This window comes from Ixodes scapularis, unplaced genomic scaffold (assembly GCF_016920785.2).
Source record: "Ixodes scapularis isolate PalLabHiFi unplaced genomic scaffold, ASM1692078v2 PGA_scaffold1__304_contigs__length_218370807, whole genome shotgun sequence".
Lineage (NCBI taxonomy): Eukaryota > Metazoa > Arthropoda > Arachnida > Ixodida > Ixodidae > Ixodes > Ixodes scapularis.
In genome coordinates this window covers 88665127-88674902 of record NW_024609846.1, presented here as the reverse complement: position 1 = coordinate 88674902, position 9776 = coordinate 88665127, and the positions used below count along the sequence as shown (strand labels likewise).

The following is a 9776-nucleotide window of genomic DNA, read 5'->3' as shown; positions in this document are numbered from 1 at the left end:
TGTCAGGGCAATGTATTAGCTATTTCTGATAGCTGACCCTGCCGCCCCGAACGGAGAGAGAGTGGAGCGGGTAATCAGGCAGGCGCACCCGACGTTCGCCGCCTACTTACGAGGCGGCAGGTTCAGCTCTTTGGACGAGCTAGCCGCCGAAGCGCGCCGCGTCCAGGGCGATATCCTCGCAGCACGCGCCTATCGGCCTCCGCCCCCGCCGTCGGAGTGCCTAGAGCCGCGCTGCGCGTGGAATGGAAGCAGCGGATCTCGCTCTCGCCGGCCCTAAAGTCACTGGATCCTGGGAACGTAGCGCCATTGCCTTCCCTACCTGCTAGCCGGACACAAACATATACTAACATACAGACGACCCAAATCTCGCAAGGCGATTGGCTAATCGGCCTACATTGCCATGGAAATCACGATCTTGGTCCATTTAAATCTTCTAAGCTTCCAGGGGGTCGTTCTAAACCAGTCGCGCCAAGATCACCATGGAGCATCATCATACTGGAAGCGTTCCTCTTCAATATAAGAGTCTTTGGCACTTCGTATGCGATCACCTTATTAATCAGGCCCATCTCCATGGATCTCTTACAATTATATTGTTCTTCTTGCACATATCAAGACAATAAACTTATTTTTCAGTGCCTCCAAGCACCGACACAGCATCTGGTGGTGGTACGAACGTGTACGCCTGTTTCGCCGGTGTGTGGTTAGCAAAATCTCGGTATACAAAAACGACTCAATAAAGCTACCCGTCACCAGCGAATCTAGATAGGCTCACCAAGAACGGAGGGGTCAAGGAGAAATTGCTCATTTCATGGACCAAGATGGCGACCACACGCGGAGCTTGGCGTTACTTTCCGAGGATCCAGTGACTTTACTCTAACCGTGCTCTCGACCCCTACACCTTTGGTTTGCGAAGAGGCTCCACAGAGGCGCAGGCGAACCAGCGTTATCGGGACCGCCCCGCGAACCCGAGGCCTCGCAGATGGGCGCAGACCGGGCACCTTGATGCCCAGAATGAGCGCCCCAACCCGCCAAGGAACTTGCGACGGAACCCGTCCCGCGGTTCGGACGTCCAGTGTATCCGCTGCGGTCGGCCCGACCATTTTGTCCGAGACTGTACCGACCAGCGGCCTGCTCCTCAACAAGCTTCGGGAAACGGAGCCGGCCGCCGCTGACGAGGCCCCCTTGATCGCCCTCGCTCCGTCTGCGTATCGGGTGGACTCTTCGCCCGATGCGCCTGCCCCGTTCTTGGCCCTCACCATCGCCGGCCGGACGTTTGCAGCTCTCCTCGACTCGGGGGCGAGCGCATCGTTGCTCGGCGAAGACGTACTGGCACACCTGCAGGCGCACTCCGTGCGGCTAAGGGAATGCAACACGTCCTTTCGACTGGCCGCAGGCGGCACCGCCCAATCGAGCGGCGCCGTACGGCTGGTCGTGCGATGGAACCAACGAGTGAGACGCCACCGTTTCGTCCACCTCCCCGGCCTGTCTGTACCGGTGATTCTGGGGCGAGACTTCCTTGCTCGAACGGGGATGGTGATTGACGTCGGTAACGGTGGTTACCGTGAGGCCCCTTTTGGTCCGTTGAAACCCTTCTGCGAGCCCCCGGCCACCTCAACGGCCCCCATGCCAACGAGCGCCACAAGCAACCCTGGTCGAGCGGGAGAGACTGTTTCTCCGAAACCGGTTTTGGACTTCGCGTCCGCACGCCCGGCGCGTGCCGTCGGCGCGGCCGAGAATGCTTTGCACCCACTGCTGACACCCTCCTGCGGGGTTGCGGGTCGCGATAGGGCGCGCCTTTCATCGTTGTTATACTCTTATGACTCGATGTTCACGGACAGACCCGGCTGCGCCGACTCAGTGCGGCATCGGATCGGCACAGGGGACGCTCGCCCCTGGCGGTGCAATCCTCGTCCGGTTAGCTTGGCTTAAAGGGAGGCCATTGACGCCGCCCTGGATGAATTGACCGACACCGGCGTTATCCGGCGTTCAGAGAGCCCATGGGGTTTTCCGGTCGTGCTCGTCCCAAAGAAAGACGCAAGCTCCCGCCTCTGCGTGGATTACCGCAAACTGAATGAACTCACGCGCAAGGACGCCTATCCGTTCCAAAGAATCGACTCCATCATCTCGAACCTCGGTGGAGCAAAGTTCTTTACAACGCTCGACGCCAGCAGAGGCTACCTACAGGTCCAAGTCGAACCCGACGATGCAGAAAAGACAGCCTTCGTCTGTCACCGAGGACTTTTTGAGTTCACGCGCATGCCGTTCGGGCTTACAGGAGCGCCAATGACGTTCCAACGACTCATGGACCGTGTTCTCGGGGAAGCCAGATGGTCCTATGCCGTGGCGTACCTCGATGACATTGTCGTGTACTCGGACACCTTCGAAGATCACCTGCGTCATTTGGAGGATGTTCTTGAGAGACTAAGGGCCGCCGGAATGACCCTGAATCCAAAAAAGGCCCAAGTCGCGGAGACCCGTATCTCTTTGCTGGGTTTCACGATCGACCGCAGCGGCGTCTCTCCGTGCCCTGAAAAACTCCAGGCTATCCTGGAGTATCCGGCGCCGACGGACGTTAGTCCTCTGCGCCGCTACCTCGGAATGATAAACTTCTATCGTCAGTTTATCCCTGGTTGCGTGGCTGTCCAGGCCCCCTTAACCCGTTTGTTGAGGAAGTCTGCGAAGTGGAGCTGAGGCTCCGAGCAGGAAGCCGCTTTCAGAAGCCTCGCTGATGCTCTCGTGTCCACCGCCAACCTCAAGCTGCCCGACCTGAACCGGCCGTTCGTGATACAAACCGACGCGAGCGACCGGGGACTCGGTGCGGTTTTGCTCCAACAGCACGAAGGCGCGCTCCGACCGGTCGCTTTTGCCAGCCGATCATTGACGCCCGCCAAAACCCGATACAGCGTGACCGAACGGGAGTGCCTTGCCATGGTGTTCGCGCTCCGTAAGTTCGACATGTTCGTTGACGGGACGACCTTTATCATTGAGACCGACCACCCCGCTCTGAAATGGCTCACACGCCTCCGAGAGCCGGCCGGTCGCCTGGCGAGATGGGCGTTGACGTTGCAGCGCTACGACTATGAGGTTCGCTACAGAAAGGGAAGCGCGAACGTTGTGGCCGACGCCTTATCTCGGGCCCCCGTTGCGTTTGCGGACCCCTCCACGTCAGAAACTCAGCCTAAATGTCTGATTGCGTTCGAGCCACGCACAGCCCAGTCTGACGAGACACCGGCACCCCCGGGGCTCTCTGACGGAACCGTGAACCATGTCGACTCTTTTGAAGGCGTGGGGATCCCCTTTAGCAAACAAGAGCTACGAGAAGCTCAACAGAACGATCCATTTTGTCGTGAAGTAATCGACGGGCTCCTGGGAGAGCGCGACTCGTCGGAGTCGGGCGGCGCGGCCGCCGGGCGATCAGCTGGTATTGCTCGAAACGCCCAGCGTCGGGAAGCCACTGGTAATGTGGTTGGAGCATTGGATTCGTTCTTGCTGGACGCTGGCGGGCTTCTTTTGCGGTACATACCATCTGAGAACGACACTTGTGATACGTTCAAGGTGGTGGTGCCCCGAGGGCTGAGAGGCGCGCTTTTGCGCTTCTATCACGACACGCCAACGGCCGGACACGCGAGTGGCCCCAAGACTTATAATAAGTTGTGTCACTTCGCCACCTGGCCCAACATGAAAAGCGACATACTGACATACGCCCGGTCATGCCACCTGTGCCAAAGCCTCAAACCGCGAGGCGGCAAAGTCCCCGGCTTGTTGCAGCCCATCAAGAGTCAGCACGCCTGCTCTCTCGCGGCATGCGACATCGTCGGCCCCTTTCCAAGGAGCCCGAAGGATCATCAGTACCTGCTGGTTGTCACTGATCACTTCAGCAAATGGGTCGAACTATTTCCCCTCCGAACGCTGACGGCTCGAGTGATCCTAGATAAGCTAATGGAGGTGTTCTCGCGCTTTGGGTACACTCAGGCTTTGATAACGGACAATGCCAGCGTCTTTACGTCGAAGGTATTCGTGGAAACCTGTGCGGCCCTTGGCATTAAGCACAACAGGACCACGACGTACCACCCCCACTCGAATGTGACCGAACGCGTGAACCGCAATCTCAAACCTATGCTTGCAGCTTATGCGGAGCGGCACAAGGATTGGGACACTTATCTCCTGAGATTGGGTTTGCCCTCCGATCCACGGTCAACCGATCGACGGGATTCACCCCTGCCCTGCTCACATTTGGGCATGAGCTCATGAATCCCATAGACCGGGTTCTGGCAGTCAACGGCGGGGTGAACGACGCGCGGCCAGCCTATGCTGACTACGCCCGGCAGCCAGTGTTGTATGCGTTACCGAAAAAAAGTAACTAAATACGTTACTCGTTACTTGCAAATAAAAGTAACGCGTTACCGAGCTACGTTACCTCAAAATAAAAGGAACGCGTTACCGTTACCGTTACTGATAAAAAGTAACGCACGTTACTGTTGCGTTACTTAGTATTCACTAACTATAACATTTGCTGTTTCGACGTCTGATAAGTGCATAAGCTCCACAGCTAAAATATGTCTATGCGGAAACTTAATTACCCTCTCTTTACATGCTTCTTCAGGTTGGAGCTTGAGGACTTGGCACAACTTAAGAGTTTCAGCTGTGGCTGACACAAAAGGCACTTAAAAATTAAATTGTCATCTTTAGTTTCTGTCAGTTCGAAATATTTATTGAGTCCTGGCCAAGGCGATGAAGCTGCGCTTGCCGTAGCCATCCTACAGGTGACGACAACTGCTTGCGAATTGCTTTCGTGGGGGTTTTATCGTCTTCAGCTCTGACAACCGATGCGCGACCTTGAAGATCCGCGTCCAGCACGGTTCAGGAGAAATCGCCGGGAAGCGTCTTTCTAGCGCAGTAGGATTGCGGGTTCTCTCTCGCACAAAGAATAGCCACTGGGGTTCCACGAAGGGTTAGATTAGGATAGTAGAAAAAACTGAACCCTCTCTCCTCGGACGATTAGAAGTGGGCCTCGGAGGACTTCTATCATTGTGCCTGCCACTGCCCGCGACAGCGTTCGTCGAAGCGGGTCGATGTGCGTGGCGTTGGGGTTTCCGCAAAGCAGGAATGTTTGCCTGTCCAAACAGGACACTACAAGAATCGTCAGGCAACAAGACTTCGACGAATCGTTCGGTGCTCTGCTTCCGGGCGTATTGTTATTTTCTTTTTTTGCCGGGGGAAAGTTCCTTCTGTGCCCGGGCCCTCCACGGCGGCCTTGATCTGCTCATCACGTGGGTCCGGGGAGCCACTCACACGCTCTGTTGGCTGTCGGTCAATTGCTCAAGGCCTCCTCCTTTTTTGAAGTCCCGAAAACGGGAAAGAGAATGACGCGCAGGTGTCATTCTCTTTCCCAGCGGGAAGCGAAACGCAGGCTTCGACGCAGGAATCTCCCAGATCCACCCGAAGCCGGACCTCCTTGGCCTTCCAGCCGAGGCGACGGCGGTAGCGAGGTCAACGAGCCGCGGGAGAAAACCAGTGGCAGATGGCCTGTGACGTCAAATCTGACGAGCACCGACGTCAAAGAATTGTGGAGGACAGTGGCATTTTTTGACTAAGGAATTTATGACTGGGCACTTAAAAACACAAAAAAATAATTATTTTTTTTTTCAAGTTTTAGGACGTAAAGTAACGTAACGTAATTTCGTTACACGTTACTCAAAATAAGTAACGTAAGTACGTTACCCGTTACTTCTTTCAAAAAGTAACGAGTATGTTACTACGTTACCAAAAAAAGTAACGCGTTACCGGTAACGCCGTTACTTGTAACGCGTTACCGCCAACACTGCCGGCAGCTACAGTTTCGGTTAACGGATATCTTTTCCGAAGCCCGCCGAAATCTTAAAGCGGCGAAGGCTAGCCAAAAGGCCCAGTATGACCGCACGCACAGAGATGTCCGCTATCAGACGGGCGACCTCGTGCTTAGGCGCACGCACGTGCTTAGCGTGCCAGCAAGGGATTTTCGGCCGCGCTGGCGCCAAAGTGGTCGGGCCCGTTCCGACTCAAAAATTCATGCTCCCGCCTGGTCTATAAGCTAACGGACCTACAATCTAGGGACGTGGGTGGACCGGTACATGTCTGCGACCTCAAACCTTACACAATGAGGGATGACGAGCCGACCAGGGACCATTGTTTCTCGCGGCAGCAGACGCACTCGCGACGAGGCGGTGTCAACGGCCAAGTGTCGGCACCCCGCTACAGGTTGCGGAGTCAAAGAAAAGGACGGCTAAATCCTAGCAACCGGGCAACCCCTGCTTGCCTCGGTAGGTTGCCGCATCCTCTGCCGCCGAGTTCAGTTTGCGTACGCAGAGTGCCATATCCTGTTAATGGCACCGCGTGGTCTGCATTCCAACTGAAACCTCCCGCTCTGCGGTTGGGCTGGTTAATGTACGCAGGCTGCCCGTGTTCAGCTATTGGCAACCCTGCTAACAAGCCTGTTCTCGGAAACGTGTCACCCCTCGGTGGCGATGTTTTCTGTCGGCCAGGAGCATGGCGCCCTTCTCCCGGTCCCGCCAAAGCGATCCTTGAGAGGGAGCGCCTCCAAGAGATTTTACGACTTTCGGCGAGGGGTTGGCCCACTGACTTTTCCCCAAGCCCCGTTTCGAAGTCGTGTTTACCCCCCCCCCCCCCCCCCCCCCCCCCCCCCCCCTTCACCATGCGGATGACGGGGGACCGGGCGGAGTTTCCTTGCCGTGTGCGGGGAGGTGCTCCGAAAGTTCGTCCCGGGGGTTCCTTCCCTTCTTCCCTCTCGTGTAGGGATACGAGGGCGAGGAAGGAGGGAGAGACATTTTGACGCCCGACAAGTGTGCAGGCCGGGATCCAGCTTAAACTTAGGAGCCATGCAGCAACAACAGCAACTTAGCGACGGTGCCGGACGGGGGCCGCGAGCATCGACGGCCTGGCCTTCGTGGAGGGGGCAATGGAGACCCACCTGGAGGCGGCGCCCCTACGGCCGTGGCCCTGATTCCCGCTAAAACGGCGGCTACGGGGTCCGGGAGCAACCCCGGACAGCGGCTCCCTCCCCCAACGGCACCGCCCGGCGCCGCTCGTCCGCAGACACACGGGAACCCCGGTCAGCGGCTTCCTCCAGGGCCTCCTCGGGGACACCATCACAGTCACCCTTGGACACCCCGTCTCCTGGGACTGGGGCGCGGGCCCTCTCCTCACCACCAAATCGACCCACCACGTCGCAACATGGACGTGGCAGCAGGGGACCGGGCCGACACACGGCTTCGTCCTGGCGGGAAACTGACTTCCGACCGAGGCAAGATGGCCGCTGTAGTCCTTCTGTTGTCGGACTTCACCGAGGCGCCCAGCTGAACCAGTCTTCCTGATGCGGGCCTGGTCACGGACGTCACCTGATGCCGGCCTCGAGGTGCGCCTTCGACTTCGGTGGCCGGCGTTTCTCTTGCCACCGGTCACCTGCACCCATGTCACCTGCGCGCGTCACCATGACCGCTTCAACGGAGGTCGGACCGCGACAAGTCGACGACGTGCATAGTGAGCCGAGCAACACCGCCGAACATCCACGTCGGCATGTGAGTGGCGCTTGGTATTTTGAAAGAACTTCGTGCAAGACCCCTTCGTTCGTCCGACCTCGAGGAACTTTTCTTGGCTTAATTCGACAGCACCGGAGTGCTTCGCCCCACGTGTGCGTCGTGAACTCCGGTACGTTGAACATTTACGGTGGCGGTTCCGGGGGCTGTCGGGGCCCCCGGGTCAAGTCAAGATCTTTTATTTGTAAGCTCGACTGACACCCGTGTTGTCAGCGTGCAGGTCTTGTATTTTGGAATTTGAGAGCCGGCGCCCCTTTCTCTGAAAGGGGTGCCAAGTGTTTTAAAGGGGTGGTACAACGGTATTATGATTCAAAGAATTTGCATCTCGTAATTTTTACGTTGTTTATCGTGTCCCGGAGAATAGAGAAAACACTTCCTTCAATAAAAATGTCGCGATTCCGCCGCATAATCGCAAAGTAAAAGTCGAGCTTTTCCCCCACCTGCAGCCCCAAGTGGCAGCCGAAGGAACTACGGCGAAAAGATTACGTGCCCTCGCTCGGATCTAAGCTGCAGCCTAACGCCTGCTAATGTGAGCACAAAGAGGGAGAGAAAGCGTCCTCCGAGATAGCGCACGGGAACCTACACGGCACTCCGAATGACGTCACTAGGACGGGGACCAGGTGTGACCCTGAAGGCTGGGGGTGAGTTGGGGGGTGCCCGAAATGCCAATATTTATCTTTTTTTTACGCAACAACTAGGACACGCGGGCGAAATCGGTTTTCTGCTCTTTACTTCAGAAGTGTCAGAGGGCAACTTCCAGAAATCTTTGACCGAAGTCCGGAAATCATTGCACCCCCCCCCCCCCCCCCCCCCCCCCCCTTTAAGGAGGGGGGGATTGTGGGAACCACTGGTTTTTCTCCCCCGAGAAGGCGCAAGCCGCGGACGAGCCGGCCGGAGTTGTCTGGCTTCGAGCTGGCTCGTCCCGTATCGTGTTGGAGAGAGTGCGTCACCAAATACTTTACTATTTGGCGTCACCATGCTGACCTACTCTCTCGCACTCCTCCGCGCGTCTCCCCGATTTTGGGAGAACAGCGACATCGCGCAAGAGAGAGTCGGGCCTGCCCTCCGAGTGGACGGCCGTGTGGTCAAGGTTTTTGTAGTGCTACCCCCTACAAAAACTGTTTAACCAGGCATTTTTATCGGGAATTTACCCAGAAAAACTTAAGATTGGGCGAGTAGTACCAATTTACAAAAGTGGTGACCCTAATGACCTGGCTAATTATCGCCCGATTACAATTCTGTCCTGCATTAATACACTATTTGAAAAACTAATTGCCGCGAGAATAATGAACTTTGTCGAGAAATACAACATTTTGGTTGCTAATCAACATGGTTTTCGGAAAAACTTCTCTACAGGCACAGCAGTACACTCCGTATCAGAAATAGTCAATTCCTCCCTCAACAAAAATAGAACTACTATAGGCATATTCCTCGATATAAAAAAAGCTTTCGATTCTGTTAATCACGACATTCTTTTACAAAAACTTGAGCGTTACGGTTTTCGAGGGCCAGCTGGCAAATTTTTTCGTAGCTACTTAACAAACCGCACCCAAATTGTACAAATTTCCCATAATCAATCTACAACCGCGATAGTGAAGACTGGTGTACCACAGGGGTCGGTGTTAGGACCGATACTTTTCTCTCTTTTCATCAATGATTACGCAGCTTGCCTCAGACATTCCGAAGCAGTTTTATACGCCGATGATACAGCCTTACTAGTATCACATCATTCTCTTGAAGAGGCCGAATTACTAGCAAATAACGACTTGAAAAATACGATAACTTGGTTTAATTGCAACAAGCTGGTGCTAAATATTAAAAAAACTAAGTTCATTGTTTTCGCGTCTGATCGGAAACAACAATCATTTACATGTAACCTGCATCTAGGAGGTTTACACATCGATCAAGTTAACACTTATAAATACCTAGGAATTACCCTAGATTCAACACTACACTGGGCTCCCCACATTGACGAGCTATGTAAAAAATTAACCTTCGGGTGCTTTTCATTAGTGAAAGCACGGAAACATTTTAGCAAACAAACATTACGCATGATTTACTTCGGTGTGTTTCATACTCATTTAACCTATTGTGTTGAATCATGGGGTTTTACTTACGCGTCATATCTAGCGAGAGTTACCATTCTGCAAAGAAGGGCAATCAGGATAATAGCAGCAGCACCTA

At 55.0% G+C, this 9776-nt stretch overlaps 1 non-coding gene across 1 annotated transcript; it reads right to left on the bottom strand.

The window, feature by feature from the left end:
• Nucleotides 1-873: 873 nt before the first annotated feature.
• Nucleotides 874-1625, bottom strand: LOC115313292. Its single transcript, XR_005716424.1, has 2 exons — nucleotides 1561-1625; nucleotides 874-1500 (listed from the first exon to the last, which is right to left on the bottom strand). It is a non-coding gene; the product is annotated as an uncharacterized LOC115313292 (transcript).
• Between the last annotated feature and the right edge of the window lie 8151 nt (nucleotides 1626-9776).